Below are 24,843 nucleotides of genomic sequence, written 5' to 3' on the forward strand. Positions count from 1 at the left end.
CTGAAAGATAATAAAAATCATGTATCTAAGACTAAAATATCAATCATTACACATCAACATCCAATGAATTTAGTGTAAAGACGTCATTAACAGTCAGAGAAAAACACGACCTTGTGCAAAGCCAAAACAGGTGTCAACAGATTGTAGAACAGTGAATGTGCATATGTCTATAACAGTAAAATTTAGTTTGGTTTTGATTTACTTATAACAAAATCAATATCTATACCGATAAAACAATACTCAAAGATATAATTATAGTGTTGAATTGGTTAGTTTATTTTTCTCAAGGAAACCACTATTTCAATCACATGTTTTAACAGTTTCAAAATTCCTCTTTTACAAATTAGAAGCTTTGACAAACCTGATGATTTAAACCTTCCAATTGTCAATTTTGCATTTTCAGCAGTTATATACACTCTTAAACCATCGCAGCATGACGTTTAAATATCTCAATCAGTACGTTATGCTTTTTCTTATCTGAAAGCATGTTATAAGAGCTATCTTCTCACATTTTATCTTAAAATTCTATGGTGTAGTTTTCTTTTTATCACACAAAATTGGATTTTCCATGCAAAATCTATACAAAATCTGACAATTTTGCACAACTTGTAGCGTGAAAAAAAGTTCGACGACCCATCCTTTTTATTATATTTTAGAAAAAAACATGATAAAAATACATTTTGACAAATTATCAAAAAATTCCATGGATTTTTATTAAGACCCCCCATCCACCTTAAATGGGGATTTTTGTTCACCTTCTTTTGTGTTTTGAGCAAAAACTAAAGAAGATAGAAAGAAACTTAACAGACTAAATGATCAGCAATACAAGATAAAAAAACAAAGATTTTTGTCATGAATTCTATTCTCACGGTCTTCAATGTTGGAGAGTGCACATAGAACAAGGTGAGCGACACAGGCTCTTTAGAGTCTCTAGTTATTTTCTCAAACGTATCCATCCCAAAAACATGTCCGACCCATATGCTTTTCGCTCAAGCATATCTTTTAAATCATTTATTGCTTGAAATTGTCGACTTTTATTCCCTATAAATATTTTTGATTATTTTGTTTAGCTCAAACGTGTTTGATATCGATTTTCTACCTCCTGACTACGTGTCCGATAATTTTTTCACCGAATTATACCACTATGGCACCAAAATGCGTCTGAATGCTCTACGGGCTAAGTTTACCTCTATGACGCTAGTAACGTCGTCTATCCTATGTTAGCAAGTTTTGTACAATTTCTATTCTTTTTAACACAATCTCGTCCTCTATTCCTCAAATTTGACCTACCGATTTAGACTTATCACCGGGTTTGCACTTACATGAGCTACACGACGGGTGACAGACGTGGAGCAGGGTCTGATTACCCTTTCGGAGCACCTGCTATCACCGCCAGTTTCTTTCGTGTTGCTAAGTGTTTAGTTTTCTATATCGTGAATTATGTGCTGTTGTTTGTCTTAATGTCGTTTTTCTTTCTTTGCCATGGTATTGTCAGTTCGTTATCGACTTATGCGTTTGATTTTTCCTTTGGTATCTTCCGCCTCTCTTTTGAATTTTCACTTCCCGTAAATTTTTTTTTATTTTGGGGAATTTCAGGAAAACTAGCTTGACCATAGGCGGTATTCTTTAAGAGTGTCTCACCTACAACAAATTTGATTTCTTTGAAATCTAATACACTATAGATAAATTTCAAAGTAATTTATGATTATGAAAGCAGCAGCTCCAAATAAATGTTAAAGATACAAATGCTTTGAAAGTTTTGCTGTTAGGCGTTTGCGAAAGGACAGGTTTCAGCATTCTACACCAGAAAGACAGATTTACCTGTAAAATGACGTCATTTAGCCAGGTTTTGTTGGATAGGACACGTTTGTTGTAAGGACACATCTCTGAGTGTTTCAATGTATAACATAATAAACATAATAAATGAATACGCACAAGTAAGATGTTACAAATAAAACTGTTAATATATTTTACAAAAATAGGCATTATACATACTTTTGTTTTTTTATAACTTTTATTGATACTTTTTTTTAGCAAAATATTTATTCATACTATAGTAACGTTAAATTTTAACAATTTTAGTAATGTCAAGATACGGGTTTTAGTCTTGCCTTTGCTATTCATAAAAGAAATTGGGTTTATTTGTAATTATCCACATCTGTATACAATAAGAAAATACAACAAGAATAAATATTTACAGGGCAATGAACAGTATTCATCAATAGACAATCTACATATGTAAATCTACCAAAGTCTAGAAAAGCAATGAATAAATGTACTAGTATCAGAAAACAAAAGACATGATATCAACACCATGTTCAGTATAAAACGATAGCATTGAGATACAAACCACTAAAAAAGATCCTGACTTTGGACGGGCATATTCAACTGTAGCATGTTTACTAAGTAGTACCTTAGTTACACAAAGCTTTTTACCTCGAGCAACGGAATAAAAATGTGCATTGAATGCTTATTGACTCATTGGCACTCATGTATCTTATCTCTTTTTCTTCCTATGATACATTCACTATTTTACTAATTTTTATAAATTTGTTTATAGAGAATTGAGGGGGACTTTAGGGAAAAAAGGAAAAGTATACGCAGAAACAGAAGGAATCCTGACAGAAAATGATGTGAATGATTCAGAATTTACAGAAGAGGTCTTTCAAAATATAGCACCGAACACAAGGTCTTAATTTAAGAACAGATTCAGATATATTTTAAAATGTACCAATCACCATTCGATATGCAAATATATGATGATGATAAATTGTAATATAATTGGACTATACATTGAAGTATTATAGTGCATAATGACTCTTAAATGTAATGATGGTCAAACACGAAATATGTCTGCTTGGAAATCAAAATATTGCAAAATGATTATTATTGGATTACAGACTATTTTGTGAGTTTTCAATGTGTGTAATAAGGGCGATGAAGTCATAAAAGTAACGAAAAGCCCGAAGTATAAGTAAAAAAATATAATGATGTCACTTCATTTAATTCTAAATTAAAAACAAAAGTGATTTAGAAAAATACTTTAAAGAAGGAAATTTTTTTTTACTGTCGCTTGGAAAATGTAATCTTACGTTGAGAAATTTTACAATAGGTAAAAATAAACAATATGCTTTGTGGAATAATAATTCAACGAGAAACTCGATGGCAACAAGCAAAGATCTGTCAAATGTATGTATCACAAAGCTAAGTTTTTAACTGAAGTAGTTTATAACATTATACTATTTTCAGATATGCTAATAAGATAAATAAATAAGAGTGGCTTAGTACGTAGAGACTTTTTTTCAAATTAATATTTTGGTAAAAACGCACAGAACCAAAGCGACACAAAGGCTTGGATAAACACTTTTAATTTTGCAACAATATGTTTATATTCTTTATCTCTCAGATTTTGAGTTCTTTGCCTTTTCTTTAGTAGTTTTGATTTCAAGTCTGTGATGTTAAATTGTCAAAATAGTTCTCACATTTAGAATTGTTTGCTTATAGATTTGAGAGATGCACAATTAAGAGAAATTCAATAAACTATTATTTGAATAATTACATGTCCTGGTGGCCTTGGGCTGACTTCTGCTCTATGATTCATTTCTGATTTCTATTCTCTATTCTATTTACACTATATTTAACCTCTCTCAAAAAGTCACAAATTATAATGAATAAAAAGTTTTAAAACAATAAAAAAATATTCAAATGTAGGCATCTTCATTGAAGTATATTTTTTCAGGGACTTACAATGTAGGGGTCCATATAGCAGATGTCAGTTATTTTCCGATAGAAGATTCAGCACTAGACAAGCGAGCCAGTCTCATGGCTACAAGTGTTTATCTAGTTCAGAAGGTAAACATATAAATATTTATCTTTTTAGCTCATCTGTTCTAAAAGAGCAGAGTGAGCTATTAAACCCTTTTTATATCTGTCGTTGTCCATTTAATAGAAAATTCCCCTATGAAACTGCAGGTAAATTAGACGAATTTCATTTCAGCAATCAATATGACAATTAATCAAAAAATATCAGACATTTTTTCGATATTGTGACATGACAGAATTATGATTATCATTATATTGCAATGAGATGCACGACAGGTAGACTATAGCAAAAAGAACAGGTCTTTCCTTCTGGAACACTTGAAGTCATCCCCTCTATTTGGTAGGGTCGGTTTTGTGCGATCCTTAGCTTTCAGTGTATTGTTTTGTGAATTGTTAATGTCTTTTAGTCACGTTTCAATCGATTTTCTACAAATATGACAATATTAAAATCAAAAGATGGGTATGATTGCCCTTGAAACACCTATTCACTAGAAACCAATGGACGTGTAAATAAACTACAGGTGTTTTGTAGATAGACTGGTGTTTGTCTTTTTATAACTCTTTACGTTTTTTTCATGAAAAATTGTTAGACAAGCAAATAGAGGTCTATAAATCGAATGATTTGTCATTTGTCTTGAGTGCTGAGTGGAGGTTCATGTGTGCTGAAATATATGCTAGAAGTAAAGTCAAATCAACAATTTTGTAAAATACGCTTTCACAACTTTTATAAAATACATTTGTTTAAATTTCCATTTATCATTGAAATATCAAAACATGCAGGTACTGTAAACATCTGTCTTAACGTCTAAATTATTGTTGTATGATTCCAGGTAATACCAATGTTACCCAAAATTCTGAGTGAAGAGCTGTGCAGTTTGAATCCGAACCAAGATAGACTTACGTTTTCTGTCGTATGGAATATATCCGAGAAAGGGGAGGTAATTAAGTTAGATAAGCTTTCATGATTGTTTTAGATAAGAAATACATGTTCCTAGACAAATTTATTAGTAATTAGAAGTAATTATGACAGTGAGACAGTAATTGATCAACACTTGTTATATGACAATTGCTAGTAATTGCATGGTTAAATTAATAACACAATGTAATTGTTAGTAAACCCCAAGTATCAATTCATCTAGTCCAGTAGAAAAACGCAATAAAATCTAAAGATTGAAACTAAAGTTACTTTTGTGATGTAAGTTGTCTTTAAAGAATTGTATTGTAACATAAAACTATTATTTTTTGTTGTTTCACAAGATAAAATTTCTGAAAGGTTTAAAGAGCACATCCCTTTCAACTCTATGTGCACATATCTCTAGGTCAAGTCCATCACATATTAATTAACTGTAGCCTACTCAGAAAAAAAATTACGTTGACAGTATTAAATTATATATAGTGCTGCTTTAATTAAAAAATACAAGAAAATTAAGAGAAAAAAGTCCAAAATTATCAAGAACAAAATATAGCTTATCGGAAATTGTTCTTGTAAGAGTCAATTGAAATGAAGTATTAAGATCATAAAATGTATATATGCACGTTGACCCTTCTATGTCTTTCAGTAAAGCGTAGAATTTAAATAATGTTCTTATTTACAGACGTAAATACCTAATGCATGTCTTTTCTAGATAAATTGTGAATGGTTAATATAGCATGACCGACATGAACCAACGACTACCACTGACACTGTTGACAAGCGGATGATGGTAACTGAAGTTACCACGATCCCAATATGGCGGAGGGGAATCCCCATAATATCTTTCCCTCTTAATTTCTTTGTTTTTAAATAAATGTGGCTAACATTACTCAGCCGTCGTTTGGTTATTAACATTTGCAATGAGTCTGTAAATATTAACCTTAAACAGTTGTCCATTACTTAGAAAATAGTGAGTGAAAAAAGTACTTTGATGATGGTAACTGTTCATGTTATTTTTGAAAGATCGTGGTAACTGATTTCTGGGATGGTGGTAACTTGCCAAAAGGTTGTATAAAACGACAAACTAAGTACAATTTTAGTCGTGATATATGGACCCCCTCACCCTTAAATTAATTTACGTTACGTATTTCGTCCTATATTATGACCCCGGCATAATTGAGTACTACGTATCGGTATCAAGGGCGGATCCAGACACTGTGAAAAAAAGAGGGTTGTGCTAGCCAGGGTTTCTCAGAAAAAAGGGAGGTGCTAGTACCTTATTTAACATTTTTTGTCAATTTGTCACATGAAAAAGACAAATTTTCCAATAAAAAATGGGATGTCAATCCCCGGCACCCCCCCCCCCCCTTTTGGATCCGTCACTGAGTATCGCTCTGGATCTTTATATATAACCAATTTCATAATATATATTCACCATTGATATTTTTGTATTCTATCGAAAAGACAATACTCTGGAAGTCAACAACGAAAGTGAAAGAAGCTTGATTGTTGCAAGTTTTTTTTATATTGTACACTGGTCTACACTCATTTAAAAATTATTCATTTGCACAATTAAAGTCCTTAAAATTGATAATTGCTTTAAATATATTCATTACAGAACATCTAGAATTTCTGTTTTACTTATGTAAAACATAAAATGTGTAAACGATTCCTTTTATTCACTATATGCTTTGATAAATGAGGATGTGTGGGGATATGATTTTGAGATATCAATAGGGAAAAAAATACCTTTTCCGGCAATGAACTTAGAAAATGAAAAATATGGAATGATTGGGGGCTAACATTTTGTTTCAGGAATTTGCGAAATTAACTGACATATATACCTAACAATTGTAATTAATATATAGTTGATTTAAAGGATGTGTGTCTGACAAGTTTGAATGGTATGAAATGTTTTCCAGAGATTCCTCTCTGGTTTCACTTTAAAACCTACTATATTAATAAGGGGAGGAGGGGGTCTGATCCCGAAATCCCAAGCTTAAAAGCTTGAAATCCAGAGGCCCCGAATTTAAAGAAATTTTAATCCCGACATCCTGAAATTTGAAATAGGAATTCCCGTATCCCAAAAGGATCAATCCCGAAATTCCGAGCTTAAAACCGCCTAATCTCGAAGTCCCGAAAAAAAGTCCCCACCCCATATTGTTATGCCCTAAGAAGGCATACTCTTATGCCTAGAATTTCTTGAGATATGTTTAACTTTTGATTTTTCCTTCATTACCTCAAAGTAAAATGTTTTTTTTTTTTTTTTATAAAACTATATCTTTTTATTCATTTTTGACAAGAAAAACAGTAATTGCATATAAATCTGTTTAATGCTTCGTCTTTTGAATTTTCATTTGTTTAATTATTTGATTCTTTGTTGAAACATATATAGTTTTTTAGTTGGTATTACAACACTGTTTGTGAAAATTTGCATTAAAGAAAGTTTCATTTTACAAAACATTTTAATTTGTTTCCCCGACACATTTTTGTCTCTTGCGCTAGTATTGGTCTTTACTCCAATAAAGTGGTTTCAGTTAAGATGGGTTATTGTGTTTCATTTCATGTATAGTGATGTTAAACACTGTATGATTGAAAAGAAACCTCGTATAATAGTAAAGTTACCATCATCTCCTAACTATTTTGATCGACAGTTACCACAATCCCATCTTGGAGTTACCATCATCATCGCATTTGTATTGTGTTCAATTTTCTCAGTAACGGACAGCTGTTTAAGGTTAACATTTTACAGACTCATTGCAAATGTTAATAACCAAACGACGGCTGAGTAATGTTAGCCACATTTATGTAAAAACAAAGAAATTAAGAGGGAAAGATCTTACGGGGATTCCCCTCCGCCATATTTGGATCGTGGTAACTTCAGTTACCATCATCCGCTTGTCAACAGTGCACTGAAATACGCCTCTGTATGTAGACATGGAAAATATGTACAATGTAATAATTGTTTTGAATATGGCCACATAGGCTCCTCTGAGAGAACGGGTTTTCCTGATACGGCATCGTGTGAGCGGAAAAAAACATAAACGTGGTAAAAAACATAAACGCAGTAAGAAAAAGTCGATAGGGAAAACACCCGAAATCGTTATAGATTACCTGAATATTCGCGGTATGACATCAAAGATTCATATGTTTAACAAACATTTACTAAATGATAATGTTTCAATTTTTAGGTTGGTTGAGACCTTTTTAAAAAAATGATGAACGCCCCTCAAAAGTCTTATATTTGGGTTAGAAAGTGTAGGAAAAATGCAAAACACAAAGGGGGTATAGGAATATGCTTACATGAAATTACCCGATTCTCGCTGATAATTTATTAAATAGTAAACACGATAGTTATGAAAGATTATGGGTACCTACACGAATCAATGTATTGAAAACGGCTGTAGGTGTAGTTTATTTGCCAAATGATGGTATAAATAAACCAAAAACAGACGAAATAATATTTAAACTTCTTGAATATGTTTCAAACCTATATTCATTAGGCTATGAAGTTGTCCTCACAGGCAATTTCAATGGGCGATGCATTGACATATGTGAATTTACCGGGCAAAATATAATGAAACTGTCCACTTCATACAATGGCCGTCGTTTAAGTCAATTTGTTGAAGCATCTCAGCTAATTAAAGCAAATACTCTTACTTCTTGTAGTGGACACTACACAAGGATACTTAATAATCAAAGATCAGCAATTGATTATATTCTTCTACCCGCAAATATAACGTAAGCCGTATCACGGGTCTATATTGATGAATCTGGCAATTTTTACCTACATAGCGACCATTTCATCCTCAGAGTAAACATGAAATCGTAAATCAAATCCCTAAAACCAAAATGTAATTCAAACGCTATATTTTGGAATATCAATGAAAAGACTAATTGGTCTGTTTTTGAAAGTAAGCTGCGCGAAAACTTTTCTAACTCTAATGTATTTTGTAAAGAAACTATGCATGTTGATCAAATATGGAACTGCTGGAAAGAAAAAGTAGAAAATGCAGCTATAAATTCAATCGGTAAGGCAAAAAACGGTTCGGAATTATAGAAGTTTTTGGACAAAGAGTTAGATGAACTATTAAAACAAAGGCGCATGGCAAATCGACTTAAGCGTATACATGATAAAAACCACCCACACGACGATGAATTAGGCCAGCGACTAACAAATATCTATAAAAACCGAAAAGAAAAAAGTTTACCAAGCTATTAAAAGTAAAGAACGTTTAGTATAAATGAAACAATTCACAAGCAAATGCATAAATTCCAAAAATAAAATTAAAGGCTTTTGGGATTTCTTAAATTAAAGCAAAATGGTAGTGTGCCATGCGAAATCAGGTGTAAGATTAAAGGAACCTGATCAAATTAAAAAAGACTTATCTGATCATTTTAATTCAATAGGATCAATACAAAATAGCAAAACCGAATTAGTTAACGATGTTGGATCTTTGATATACAAAATAGATAACAATTTGATTCAGGCGGAAACACCTTTATTGTTTTCAATAGACAGACAAGAAATTTCTCAAATTATTAAGCGAATCAAAAACAGAAAAGCTAGTGGTTTCGACAACATACCCAATGAATTTCTAAAATACGGTGGTGATATACTGGTTGATTCCCTTGTTGAAATTTTCACTTAGATAACCGATTTTGAATGCATTCCAGTTGAATGGCATAAAGGTATAGTAAAGTTAAGTCACAAAGGACGCTCGGTTCATGTTTTGGCTAATTACAGGGGAATAACTTTAACTTCCAATGTATATAAGGTTTATTGTAAGATAATTGAAGACAAAATTATGAATTATATTGAAGATAAGAACTTATTAGGTGAAACTCAAGGAGCCTTTAGAAAAGACAGAAGAGTTGAAGATCATATTTTCACTCGTCATGGACTCTACTCCTTAAGAAAAACAAAAAAAGAAAAAAACTTTTCTATTTTTCTTAGATCTATCCTCTGCCTTTGATAAAGTCTGAAGAGATGGTCTTTTTATCTTCTTTGGCAAAATGGTATTCAAGGAAAATGCTGCAAACTATTATGTTCCCTTTATAAAAATGTAAGTAACAAGGTCATTTTTTGGAAATTACTAATCAGACTGGTTTGATCAAGAATTTGGCCTAAAACAAGGATTTATTTTATCTCCTACATAATTTTCTATTTTAATGTCTGATCTTGTCTCAATGATAAAAGAAACAAATCTCAGTATTAATGTAGTGATAGAAGTTATAAGTAGTCTACACTTCGCAGACGATATTGTTTTACTAGGGAAAACCGAAGAAAAATTACAAACCCTATTGAATATTGCCAGTGAATTTGTTTCAAAATGGCACCTAAAGTTAAATGCCAAAAAATCAAAAGTTCCAATGGTAGGAAAAAGACTTAACGCAAATAAAAAAAACTGTTTTCTAAGGGATGTTTTAATTGATGAAGTAAACGAATATAAATACTTGTAGTCTATTTCTCAAGAATTTCTCTAGCAATGTTTGCACTTGTTTCGTAGAAAAGTACATAGAAACCATATATTTTCTAAATAGGCATATAGGCATATAACAACCATTTGAAACCAGATGTGCCCATCAATAAACCGGAAGTAGCTAACTATCTTCCTTATTATAGGCAAAAGTATATAAAACCATATATTTTTGGAATCAGTATATATACAGCTATATTATGAGACCAGAAGTGACATTTTCTAAACTGGAAGTTGAAAATTATCCCCATTTTTCAGGCAAAAATATATAAAAACCATTAATTTTTGGAATCTGTGTGAATAAAGCTATCAAAGAAGACCAGCAGTGACATTTTCCAAACCGGAAGTAAAAATTGTCTACCTTATTTTAGACAAAAGTATATAGAAAACATATATTTTTTTGATCAGTTACACAAACCTATCATTGGACGCCAATTTTAACTTTGAGTAAACCGGAAGTAGCTTCTTATCAAAAACTTTGAAAATTGATGTGGAAAGACATTCAATTATTCTCTGAACAATTGGTTTTTAATTAGGTCTTTTCACTTTTCTGTTGAAAGACCTATTGTATTTGTTCTGAATATTTTTTTTTTAGGTCTTTCCACTTTTCTGTGGAAAGACCTATTGTATTTGTTCTGATTATTAGGTCTTTCCATTTTTCCGTGGAAAGACCTTTTGCTTTTGTTCTGAATTTTTTTTTTTTTTTTTTTCTTCCGCCTAATTTTTTTCCTCCGCTGTATTGTTGTTTCAAAATATGTCACTTAGATTTTTGGTATATGATATCGTACAGTTAATACGCTTTTGAAACTGAAACCGCGAAACAAAAAACTTTACTTTGTAAGAGTTATCTCCCCGAACACTGTTTTTATTGTGTATGCTACTCCTTCGCAACCGTAAAAGATTACGACAAATTTATTTTATCAAATTGCTCGTTATATCCTCAGGATGTTTTGATTAATTTTGACCGAAGCCGTAATGAGATTCCATATGAGAGTTATTTCCCCTTATGCATTTGATATAAGTGATATGCATTTCTAACTGGTAAACCTTAAGTGATAGAGACCTAGGGTCTTTTGATTTGAGGTCCTTGGTCCCAAAGAAATGAAAATTAGGTCAAGGTCAAAGGTCAAGGTCATATTCTAAATTTTGATCTTGGCTTATTTTCACTTCTTTTTAAAAACCGTATAAGATATCGACAACATATTTTTACTCAATTGTTAGTTGCGACATGTCGTGACACATACATTTTGGTTTAAATGGAACGCTTACATTAAATTGAAGTTTCCTCCCCCTTTATATTTAAAATAACGCGTATGGTGATATAACTCATTAACCATATATATTTAAGACCTAGGGTCTTTTGATTTGAGGTCCTTGGTTTATGACCTTGAAATTGAGCTCAAGGTCATTGGTAAATTTGACGTTCTAGATTTTTACCTTTGCCTTTAACGTCATATGTATACATTCAGGTCCGTACGCACCACTGAGAGTCAAATCGTTAACAAGCATATCACTGCCACTACCCAGCTTAAAGCCTCTTCCGAACACTTGAAAGTCCCTACCATGTACTGGTTACCGAAATTACACAAAAAACCATTTAAATTCCGTTTCATCTCCGCATCTAGTAAGTGTTCTACTACTAATCTATCAGTGCTTCTTACTACCTCCATTATTACTATCAAAGAACTGGTTATTAACTTTTGTAATAAAGCTTATGAAAATAATGGTATTAATTGTTTTTGGAGTGTTAAAAATTCTTTATTTTAGATAAAATACATGCTTTTGATGGTCCTTTTAATTCTGTTGACAGTTATGATTTTTCTACTCTCTATACTACACTTCCACACAATCTAATAAAGAAAAAGTTTTCATATTTAATAAAATGGTCTTTCGAAAAATCTCATTGTTAATTTATTAGCTGTAACTCGTTTAAAGCCTTTTTCTGTAACGAAAAAGGAAAGTATGCTAGATACACTTACTGGAAATGTGAGGATATGATTGAAGCTTTAAATTTTCTCCTAGATAACATATATGTACGTTTCGGCGATAAAGTGTATCGTCAGGTAGTAGGTATTCCTATGGGCACTAAATGCGCCCCTTTAATAGCAGATTTATTCCTGTATTGCTATGAATCTCAGTTTATGACCAAACTCAGTAAAGACACATCATTGTTACATTTGGTTGATACATTCAACAATACCGTTATCTGGATGATATTTTTTCGTTTAATAATCCAGAGTTCTCTAAATATACTACCGAAATTTACCCAAAAGAACTTACTTTAACTAAATCTAACATAAACAGCAGCAGTTGTCCTTTTCTAGATTTAGACAATTCAATTTCTAAAGGGAAACTCCATACTGAAATTTACGACAAAAAAGACGATTTTTCATTCCCTATTGTTAATTTTCCTTTTTTAGACGGCGATGTGCCTTTTCCATCATACGGTGTTTATATATCCCAACTCGTTCGGTATGCCCGTGTGTGTAGTGATGTCATAGATTTTAACGAACGTAATCAATGCATCACTGGTAAATTATTAAGTCAGGGATTTCGTTACCATAAATTACTTAAAACTTTTACTAAATTCTTTCATAGATACAAAGATTTAATTAGTAAAATTGGCTGTACCTGTAGAAAACTTATTAACAATGGTATTTCACATCCTAAATTTTACGGTAATATTGTACTTAAAGCGCGGAAATCACTATGTGATCCGTGTAAACTCATCAAACCTTTAAACAAACTTATTAGTAAGGGTTATCGTACCAATATTGTAATAAGTTCTCTGAATATAGTTTACATTGGCACTAATATCGATTTTGTCATTAGCAAATTAAAACATAACTAAATTTGTATTTTCTTTTCAAACGGGATGTATAGAGACACACACACGTTCATTTTTATCGATAAAGAAGTCTCTCCTAACTATCCTTCTACCTGTCGATACATTTATGTTTGGCATTGCACAAGTCATGTCTTCTTTGGCTGTTCATGACGTTAAAATACTAAATCCCTGGGATGTGTTTTAGTTGATTTCAGTCTCTGATGCATGATTTTTTATTATTAATTGTTTTGGCTTTTAACTAGCTGTCAGTAACTGCGAGTACTCTCAAATCGTACTTTAATTTGACCTGTTGATACTAGTTGTACTGCTTTTTTGTTATTTAATGTTTACATGGATCTTGTCTATATACCAGCTTTGATTATTTGGAATAACTACAAATTTTCACTTCTTCGTACTATGAACATCAAAATTATTTCTTTTCTCCTTAAATAATGTTTTTGCACCTGTACAGGAAGTTTTATCTAAAACTAATTGCATAGTTTTATTGTTGATATTCACCCCATATGTATCAAGTGTTAGATTAGTTTTATTGATATTAAAGAAATTTCTTGGTATTCCTAAACGGAAGATTTTATACACACAGAAGTAGAAGTATACTTAACAACAAAATTATTTTCATTTATCTGTGTATAATATGACGCAGGTTTTTTCAAAAGTGATGATTTTCTAATTTTTATTAACTATGTATTTGCATTCAGGTATCACAGATCAAATTTATTCGTTCGTTGTGTTAATTTACGTTTTTTGATTGAGTTAAGCCTTCCAATTGATATCTTATAGTGTGTCTTTCTATGTTGTGATGTTATACTATTGTGTCAGAAAAAGGGAGAAGGTTTGGTACCATTAAAACGTTTAATCCCGCTGCAAATGTTTGCACCTGTCCTAAGTCAGGAATCTGATGTACAGTAGTTGTCGTCTGTTTATGTAGTTCATACGTGTTTCTCGTTTCTCGTTTTTATATAGATTAGACCGTTGGTTTTCCCGTTTGAATGGTTTTACACTAGTAATTGTTGGGGCCCTTTATAGCTTGCTGTTCGGTGTGAGCCAATGCTCCGTGTTGAAGGCAGTACCTTGACTTATAATAGTTTACTTTTATAAGTTGTTACTTGGATGGAGAGTTGTCTCATTGGCACTCATACCACATCTTCCTATATCTATGATAAAGTATGGGACTTTTTTTATTATCATTTCAAGTTGGAAAGCCAACCGGAAGTGACCTTGTGTTAACCGGAAGTAATTTTTTTTGTACATATTTGATGTATAAGTATATAGAACCATATATTTTTGGAATCCGTGTCAAGTAAACTATCAAATAATACCGGAAGTGTCAGTTATCAAACCGGAAGTGGCAAATTATCTCCCATATTAATTTTTTTGGGGTATAGAAACCATATATTTTTGGAATTAGCATACAATAAGCCATCGTTTGATGCTGGAAATGACATTTTAAATATTTTCATATCAAAATAGATCTTTACTGGTGGAAAGACCTGCAATTGTTCTCTGAACAATTGGTTTTTAATTATTATTATTATTTTTTTTTTCTTCTGCCAAATTTTGTTCTCGCGTTAAATTTTTGTTTTGCAATATGTTGCTAAGATATTTATATAGTATCATACAGTTTATGCGCTTTTAAATTTTTACCCTGCTAAGCCAAACAATTTTCTTTGTAAGAGTTATCTCCCTATTCACTGTTTATCATGTGAGTGCATCTCTTTCGTAACAAAAAAAGATAACGACAAAAATTTTTTTCTGAATTGCTCGTTACATCCTCAGAAATTTTTGGCTAATTTGGATCGACCGATTCGATGAAATTTTATAGGAGTTATCTACCGTTACCAAAAAAATTTGTCGGTATGTTTTTTTAACTCATAAACCGATAACCGTATAACCCTGGAATCTTTTTTATTTGAGGCCCCAAGGTCCTAACTTAGAAAATGAAGTCAAGGTCAAAGGTCAAGGTCAAGTTCTCAATTTTGACTTTTCCTTGTTTTTGCATTTTCTAAAACACTTTTAAAGATATATATGAAAGAACAAATGCAAAATGTTTGCTTTATTGTAATGAAGATATGTTACATTTGGTTTGATACAACCTAATGGCATCTTATAGGAGTTAGTGCCCCTGAAATGTTTAATTATAAGGTTATTTGATGATTACTTCAACTTGGTTCATTATAAAGCCATATGACCTTTTACAAAAGGTTTGTTGACATATGACCTTGAAAAATGTCAACCGGAAGTGACCTTGAGAAAACCGAAAGTAGCCTTTTTTGCACTTTTTTCATGAAAAAGTACTCAGAATCCATATATTATGTATTATAAATACATAAACTTATCACTAAAGACCAGAAGTGACTAGATAAACCGGAAGTGGCCAATTATCTCCTGTTTTACATGCAAAAGTATATAGAAACTATATATTTTTGGAATCAATGTTAAAGAAGCTATCAAATGAGACTGGAAGTGACATTTACTTCACCGGAAGGAGCACATTATCTCCCTTATTTCACTCAAAAGTATATAGAAACCATTCATTTATCGCATCAGTTTGAAGAAAAATATGATTGGATACCAATTTTAACTTTGAGTAAACCGGAACTAGCTTCTTTTCAATAACTTTGATAATTGATGTGGAAAGACCTTCAATTGCTCTCTGAACAATTGGTTTTTAATTATTATTAGGTCTTTCAACTTTTCTGTGGAAAGACCTATTGTATTTGTTCTGATTATTATTATTATTAGGTCTTTCCACTTTTCTGTGGAAAGACCTATTGTATTTGTTCTGATTATTATTATTATTATTATTATTATTATTAGATCTTTCCACTTTTCTGTGGAAAGACCTATTGTATTTGTTCTGATTATTAGGCCTTTCCACTTTTCGGTGGAAAGACCTATTGTATTTGTTCTGATTATTATTATTAGGTCTTTCCACTTTTCTGTGGAAAGACCTATTGTATTTGTTCTGATTATTATTATTATTATTAGGTCTTCCACTTTTCTGTGGAAAGACCTATTGTATTTGTTCTGATTATTATCATTATTATTTTCTTCCGCCAAATTTTGTTCTCGCGTAAAATTTTTGTTTCGCAATATGTCGCTAAGATATTTCTTATATAGTATCAGACAGTTTATGCGCCTTTTATTTTCTCCCATTGTAAGCCGAACAATTTTCTTTGTAAGAGTTATCTCCCCGAACACTGTTTTCCTTGTGACTGCATCTCCTCCGTAACCGCAAAAAAAATCAACAAGTTTATTTTATAAAATTGCTCGTTATATCCTTCGCATGAGTTGTCCTATTTGACCGAAGCGATATGAACACTCCATATGAGAGTTATTTCCCCTTATGCATTTGATATAAGTGATATGCATTTCTATCTTGTAAACCATAAGTGATACAGACCTAGGATCTTTTGATTTGAGGTCCTTGGTCCAAAAAAAAAGAAAATAAGGTCAAGGTCAGAGGTCAAGGTCATATTTTAAATTTTGATTTTGGCTTATTTTCAATTCTTTTCAAAAACCATATAAGATATCGACAACATATTTTTACTAAATTGTAAGTTGCGACATGTCGTAACACATAAATTTTGGTTGAAAGGGTACACTAACATTAAATTGGAGTTTTCTCCCCTCTTATATTAAAAATTAGGCATATAGTGATATAACTCATTAACCATATATAATTAAGACCTATGGTCTTTTGATTTGAAGCCCTTGGTTTATGACCTTGAAATTGAGCTCAAGGTCATAGGTAAATTTGACGTTCTAGATATTGACCTTTGCTTTTACCTCATTTGTATACATGATAAAGCCATGGGACTTTTTGCAATACGTTGCAAGCCACTTGACCATGGAAAAGCCAACCGGAAGTGACCATGTGTAAACCGAAAGTAGCTATTTTTTGTACTTATTTAATGTAAAAGTATATTAAACCATATATTTTTGGAATCAGTATCAAGTAAACTATAAAAAAAAACGGAAGTGACATTTTTCAAACCGGAAGTAACAATTTATCTCCCTTATTTAGAAAAAAATGTATAGAAACCATATATTTTTTGGAATCAGTGTACAATAAGCTGACATTTGACGCTGGATATGATATGGTTAGTCTTGTGTGGACGAGACGCACGGCGTATTGAATTTTAAGCCTAGTACCTTCTGCTAGCTATTATTTGTGTGTTTCTTTGTCCTATATGTTCTTCCATTTATTTGTATTGTGGTCCTGTCATGTGATGTTGTCGTATTGCTGTTGTGTTTGACGTTGCCATAATAGCGGGAGGTTTGGCATGCCACAAAACCAGGTTCAACCCACCATTTTTTTCTTAAAATGTCCTGTACCAAGTCAGGAAAATGGCCATTGTTATATTATAGTTCGTTTCTGTGTGTGTTACATTTTAATGTGTGTTTTTGTTGTGTCGTTGTTCTCCTCTTATATTTGATGCGTTTCCCTCAGTTTTAGTTTGTAACCCGGATTTGTTTTTATCTCTATCGATTTATGAGTTTCGAACAGCGGTATACTACTGTTGCCTTTATTTACACCGAATTTTAATAGTTCTATATCAAAATAGATCTTTATGGGTGGAAAGACCTTCAATTGTTCTCTGAACAATTGGTTTTTAATTTTATTTTTTTCTTCCGCAAAATTTTGTTCTAGCGATAAATGTTTGTTTCGCAATATGTCGCTTAGATATTTCTCATATTGTATCGTATAGTTTATGCGCTTTTAAATTTCACCCTGCTAAGCCGAACCATTTTCTTTGCAAGAGTTATCTCCCTATTCACTGTTTATCATCTGTGTGTAACAAAAAAAGATATCGACAAAATTCTTTTTCTAAATTGTTTGTTACATCCTCAGGAATTTTTGCCTAATTTGGATCGAAGCGATACAGTGAGATCGTAAAGGAATTATCTGCCTTTACCAAATTAATTTGTCGTTATGTTTTTGTAACACATAAACCGTAAGCCGTATAAAAAAATTTGACCAAAATGTTAGTCGCGACATGATATAACTGGAAAGTTTTTGTCAAAATGGTACGCGTCATTGTTTTAGGGGTTCCATGACACTGAAATAGTAAAATGAACAAAATGAACTAATTATAGCCTCAAACTTTGCAGCTATCATGATGTATACATGCATCTTATCTTAATTTATCAACCAAGGTCCACCATCCTCCACTTCCCCCCTTTTTTTTCTTTTTTTTCTTCTACTTTGAGGAATCCCATCTAGCCTTGAAGTTCAGTCCTGTACATTTTACTGTAAAAATGCAATCCTTCTGATGTACAAACTTCTTAAATAGAAATTAATTCCTGCAAAAATCGCCTCCAATTCATGTTCCCGTTAGACGCGGTCCGCTTGATTGAGGAATAAAATTCAATGACGTAAAAAATCGTAAATATTGCTGAAATCCTACAATCAAATTTTTTAATCATGCATTAAAATACAAATTTGTGCTCCCGTAAACATGTGTACGTAAGATGCATGCATGATCCGTCATCAATGACCTGTAAATAATAAAACCAATAGTGATCATGTTTGTCCGATCAGTACACTTGTGCTCTATTCAACGGTCTCCCCTGAAAAGAAATTAATAATTGTATTGTATAGTTTATGTGCTTTTAAATTTCACCCTGCTAAGCCGAACCATTTTCTTTGTAAGAGTTACCTCCCTATTCACTGTTTATCATATGTTTGCATCTCCTTCGTAACAAAAAAAGATATCGACAAAATTTCTTTTATAAATTGTTCGTTACATCCTCAGGAATTTTTAGCTAATTTGAATTGAAGCCTCTAGGTCCTAACTGAGAAAAATGAAGTCAAGGTCAAATGTCAAGGTCAACTTCTCAATTTAGACTTTTCCTTGTTTTTGCATTTTCTCCAACACTTTTAAAAATATATATGAAAGAACAGGTGCAAAATGTTTGCTTTATTGTAATGAAGATATGTTACATTTGGTTTGAAACAATCTAATGGCATCTTATAGGAGTTAGTGCCCCTGAAATGTCTAATTCTAAGGTTTATTGATTATTACTTCAACTTGATTCATTATAAAGCCATATGACCTTTTACAAAAGGTTGGGTGACATATGACCTTGAAAAATGTCAACCGGAATTGACCTTGAGAAAACCGGAAGTAGCCTTTTTTGCACTTTTTTCATGGAAAAGTACTCAGAATCCATATATTTTGTAATATAAATACATTAACTTATCACCAAAGACCAGAAGTGACTTTCGATAAACCGGAAATGGCCAATTATCTCCTGTTTTACATGCAAAAGTATATAGAAACTATATATTTTTGGGATCAGTGTAAAAAAAGCTATCAAATGAGACCGGAAGTGACGTTTAATGCACCGGAAGTAGCACATTATCTCCCTTATTTCACTCAAAAGTATATAGAAACCATTCATTTATCGCATCAGTTTGAAGAAACTTATGATTGGATACCAATTTTAACTTTGAGTAAACCGGAACTAGCGTCTTTTCAATAACTTTGAAAATTTATGTGGAAAGACCTTCAATTGTTCTCTAAACAATTGGGTTTTTAATTATTAGGTCTTTCCACTTTTCTGTGGAAAGACCTATTGTATTTGTTCTGATTATTATTATTATTTTTTTTTTTTTTTCTTCCGCCTAATTTTGTTCTTGCGATAAATATTTGTTTCGCAATATGTCGCTGAGATATTTCTCATATTGTATCGTATAGTTTATGCGCTTTTAAATTTCACCCTGCTTAGACGAACAATTTTCTTTGTAAGAGTTATCTCCCTATTCACTGTTTATCAAGTGTGTGCATCTCCTTCGTAACAAAAAAAGATATCGACAAAATTCTTTTTCTAAATTGTTCGTTACATCCTCAGGAATTTTTGGCTAATTTGGATCGAAGCGATTCGTTGAAATTTTAAAGGAGTTATCTACCTTTACCAAAAAAATTTGTCGGTATGTTTTTTTATCTCATAAACCTTTAACCGTATAACCCTGGAATGTTTTTATATGAGGCCCCTAGGTCCCAACTTAGAAAATGAAGTCAAGGTCAAAGGTCAAGGTCAAGTTCTAAATTTTGACTTTTCCTTGTTTTTGCATTTTCTCAAACACTTTTAAAGATAGATATAAAAGAACAAGTGCAAAATGTTTGCTTTATTGTAATGAAGATATGATACATTTGGTCTGAAACAATCCAGCGACATCTTATTTGAGTTATTGCCCCTGAAATGTTTTATTTTAAGGTAAATTGATTATAACTTCATATTGGTACATGATAAAGCCATAAGATCTTTTGCAAAATGTTGGGTGACATATGACCTTGAAAAATGTCAACCGGAAGTGACATTGAGTGAACCGGAAGTTGTCATTTTTGCACTTATTTCATGTAGAAGTACATAGAAACCATATATTTTTTGAATGGTCATACATTAATCTATCATTTGAGACCGGAAGTGATATTTTATAAACCGGAAGTACCATATTATCTCCATTATTACAGGCATAAGTATATATAAACCGTATATTTTTGGAATCAGTGTAAATAAAGCTATCATATGAGACCGAAAGTGACATTTTCTAAACCGGAAGTAGCCAATTATCTCCCTTTTTACAGGCAAAAGTATATATAAACTATATATTTTTGGAATCAGTGTAAATAAATCTATCATATGAGACCGGAAGTGAATTTTCTAAACCGGAAGTAGCCAATTATCTCCCTTTTTACAGGCAAAAGTATATATAAACCATATATTTTTGGAATCAGTGTAAATAAAGCTATCATATGAGACGGGAAGTGACATTTTCTAAACCGGAAGTTGACAATTATCTCCCTTATTTCAGGCAAAAGTCTATAGAAACCATATGTTTATTGAATCAGTATGAAGACACCTATGATTGGACGCCAATAGTATCTTTGAGTAAACCAGAGTTAGCTTCTCATCAATTATTTAGAAAATTGATGTGGAAAGACCTTCAATTGTTCTTTGAACAATTGGTTTTTAATTATTATTATTTTTTTTTCCCGCCAACTTTTGAAATTTTTTTTTTCAAATAAGAAGCTATCATATGAGACCGGAAGTGACATTTACTTCACCGGAAGTAGCTAATTATCATCCTTATTTCACTCAAAAGTAAATAGAAACCTCTTATTTATCGTATCAGTATGAAGAAACTTATGATTGAATGCCAATTTTAACTTTGAGTAAACAGGAACTAGCTTCTTTTCAATAACTTTGAAAATTGATGTGGAAAGACCTTCAATTGTTCTCTGAACAATTGGTTTTTAATTCTTTTTTTTTCCTCCGCCAAACTTTGTTCTTGCGATAAAATTTTGTTTCGCAGTATGTCGCTTAGATATATTTTTTAATGTATCGTACAGTGTCTGCGCTTTTAAATTTCACCCTGATAAGCCGAACAATTTTCTTTATAAGAGTTATCTCCCCATTCACTGTTTATCTTGTGTGTGCATCTTCTTCATAACAAAAAAAAGAAACTGGCAAAATTCTTTTTCTGAATTGTTCGTTACACCCTCAAAATTTTTTGGCTAATTTGGATCGAAGCAATCCGGTGGTATTTTACAGGAGTTATCTACCCGTCACTATTTATTATATCGGTATGTCAGTGTAATTCATTAACCGTTAGCCGTAAAGATTTAAGGACTTTTGATTTGAGATTCTTGAGTCATAACTTTGTAAATCAGGTCAAGGTCAAAGGTCAAGGTCATATTAAAAATTTTGCCCTTTGATAGTGTGTGCATCTCCTCTCAAACTATGAAAGCTAGATACAAAAGAATTGATGCAAAATGTTTGGGTTGTTAAGAGGAAGAAATGGTATTTTTGGGCCAAAGCTATCTGATGATATTTTATAGGAGTTATTGCCCCTAAAATGTACAAATTGAAGGTAAATCGAATATAACTTCATTCTGGTACATTATAAAGCCATATTGTCTTTTCCAAAGGGTTGAGTGACATATGACCTTGAAAAATATCAACCGGAAGTGACCTTTTGCGAACCAGAAGTAACTTTTTTTGCAGTAATTCAAGGGAAAAATACTTACAAACTATATATTTTTAAAATCAACATACAATAACCTTTTAATGACACCTAATGTCACCTTTTGGAAACCGGAAATAGCTAATTATCTCCCTTATTTGAAAGAAAAATATATAAAAACCATATATTTTCGGAATCAGTGGAAAGTAAGCTATCATATGAGACCTTAAAATGTTTAGAGGAGACATGAAGCATGTTCAGCATGTTAAGATTGGATGTGGAAATGATTTTATTTTATCGGATTTCTCCAGTTACAATATGTGCATCATTTTTTACAATAAGATAAAAAGGCATCATTATTTTCCTGGCTACACTCTTTCCAATTATTTTTTTTATTCCAGAAAGTTAATAAACTATTCGTTTAGAAGGATGTTAAGGTCTCTTATACAGGTTATATGTTAACATGGCCATAGGGATCACATCTTTGATATTTCACAGTCTCATGTTGGACAAAAATGAAATACGTTTTTGTCTATGCATATTTAATATGCAATATCTACCAGTATGTTTTGACTCTCTGAAAGTGTTATTGTTTCACAGATTGTCCAGAACTATATTGTCACGAAAATTTGAAAATATTTCCACTTCCTTAGTATATATTTTTGGTAATACTGACAAAGAAATCTTCAAGTTAATTTGTATTACAATTCATAGGTACTTGGGAACAGGACAAATTTTTTTTTTGCCCTCCCCCTTTTTTCCAAAATCCTTTATTTTTTCGTTTTTTATTTATTTTAATAATTTTCGCCATTTTCCGTATTATAAGAACATAAATATACTACAAATAACTTGTATTTGCTATTAACTATCAATTCCGAGTTTACTATCCACAGCGGTCACTGATATATTATATAGCTCTCTATATAATATATCAATATTTGTAGTATATTTATGTTCTTATAATACAAAAAACGCGAAAATAATTGAAATTGATAGAAAACAACAAAATAACGGACTTTGGTAAAAAGGGGAGGGCCAAAAAAAGATTGTCCTGTCCCCAACCTACGTTACAACTGACATATTTCCTGGTATCCTTTTTACCGAGACTTTATGATAAAAATCTGATAGTTTTGACCTCAAAATACATATGTTGTCAGTTTCCTTATACAATCTTACTTGTGATATTTCAAGTGGATTTACATTGGATGAATATACTGGTTTCCTGTTTTCCGAGATTTTATGATCACAAATTTTAGCCTCAAAGTTCTAATTTCTGGTCATTAAATTTTGACATTTCCTCATATAATCATATTTGTGATGTTTCATAAATTTATTACATAAGTTGATAAAAACACAGTTATACTTTAATACACAACGTACCACACTTAATAGTATGAGAAGCCATTAAATAAAACACAAAACTATGGTGCGTAAAATATGTTTTTCTTTTAAATAAGACACCATAGCAGATTTTGGCTATAAAATATACCAAATTTTAATCTGAATTGTCATTGGACAAATAAACAATTTACAATACAATGAACTAGTTTTTACTGGAACTAATTACTGGTGAATTATTAAGTCAGGGATTTCGTTACCACAAATTGCTGAAAACCTTTACTAAATTCTTCCATAGATATAAAGATTTGGTTTTAAAGTTTCATTGTACCTGTAGAAAACTTATTTACTCGGCCACGTCCACTCTGTGTTTTTGTTAGATGTATTTCTATTTATATCCATCTGATGAGTAAAGCCTTTTTCAACTGAATTTAATAGTTCGTTCTTATGTCGTACTGTTACAACACTGTCCCAGGTTAGGGGGAGGGTTGGGATCCCACTAACATGTTTAATCCAGCCACATTCTGTTTGCATTTACATGTCCCAAGTCAGGAGCCTGTAATTCAGTGGTTGTCGTTTGTTGCAGTGTTACATATTTGTTTTTCGTTCATTTTTTTGTACATTAATAAGGCCGATAGTTTTCTCGTTTGAATTGTTTAACATTTGTCATTGCGGGGCCTGTTATAGCTGACTATGCGATATGTGCTTTGCTCATTGTTAAAGGCCATACGGTGACCTATAGTTGTTAATTTCTATGTCATTTGGTCTTTTGTAAAGAGTTGTCTAATTGGCAATCATACCACATCTTCTTTTTTATAGCATAGGTATGGGTTTTACTCATTGTTGAAGGGCCCTATGGTGACCTATAATTGTTAAATTCTGTGTCATTTGTGAAGAGTTGTCTCATTGGCAATCATACCACATCTTCTTATTTTTATAGCAAAGTTAAATATTGTGCATACAATTATATTTATTTGTTGTGTCAAATATTGGTTGCACAGCAATACAGAATACAGCACGCAAATCTGCATATAATGGACTGTTTAGTAATACATGTTTACTATCTTCGACAATGCTATATTGTCTCACATATTTCATAAAAACAACATTTATTCTCAGCAACAATGCCTTCATACACATGTAGTCCAGTTTCTATCCATAAAGACGCAACACCACACCTAAATCACCTAAAATCTCGGATGTCATTATCCTCATTAATCAACTTTAATAAGATGGATTTTCAAATCATAAGTAATATCAGTATTAAATATAAACTCCATATTAATTTCTTTTGAATTTTAAGGGACACTATGGTTCTAATTCTTAAAGTTGCTATAAAAACGTGCATTCCCCCTAAAAAATACATTTTGTCTTCTCAACAAAGTGACATATTAGTAAATCTATACCATAATCGAAAGATGCATGTTCACTACCGGTCTGTTCACTGAGATATATATGACCCGAAAAT

At 31.8% G+C, this 24,843-nt stretch overlaps 1 long non-coding RNA gene across 1 annotated transcript in view; it reads left to right on the plus strand.

The window, feature by feature from the left end:
• Positions 1–2,556: 2,556 nt before the first annotated feature.
• LOC127719538 (uncharacterized) overlaps positions 2,557–24,843 on the plus strand; it is a 30,239-nt gene continuing 7,952 nt past the window's right edge. The window contains exons 1-3 of the long non-coding RNA XR_007990351.1: positions 2,557–2,660; positions 3,740–3,852; positions 4,653–4,760. This is a non-coding gene — a long non-coding RNA (uncharacterized LOC127719538). The remainder of the gene's footprint in view (positions 2,661–3,739; positions 3,853–4,652; positions 4,761–24,843) is intronic.

The sequence above is a fragment of the Mytilus californianus genome, unplaced genomic scaffold, assembly GCF_021869535.1.
Source record: "Mytilus californianus isolate M0D057914Y unplaced genomic scaffold, xbMytCali1.0.p SCAF_11, whole genome shotgun sequence".
Lineage (NCBI taxonomy): Eukaryota > Metazoa > Mollusca > Bivalvia > Mytilida > Mytilidae > Mytilus > Mytilus californianus.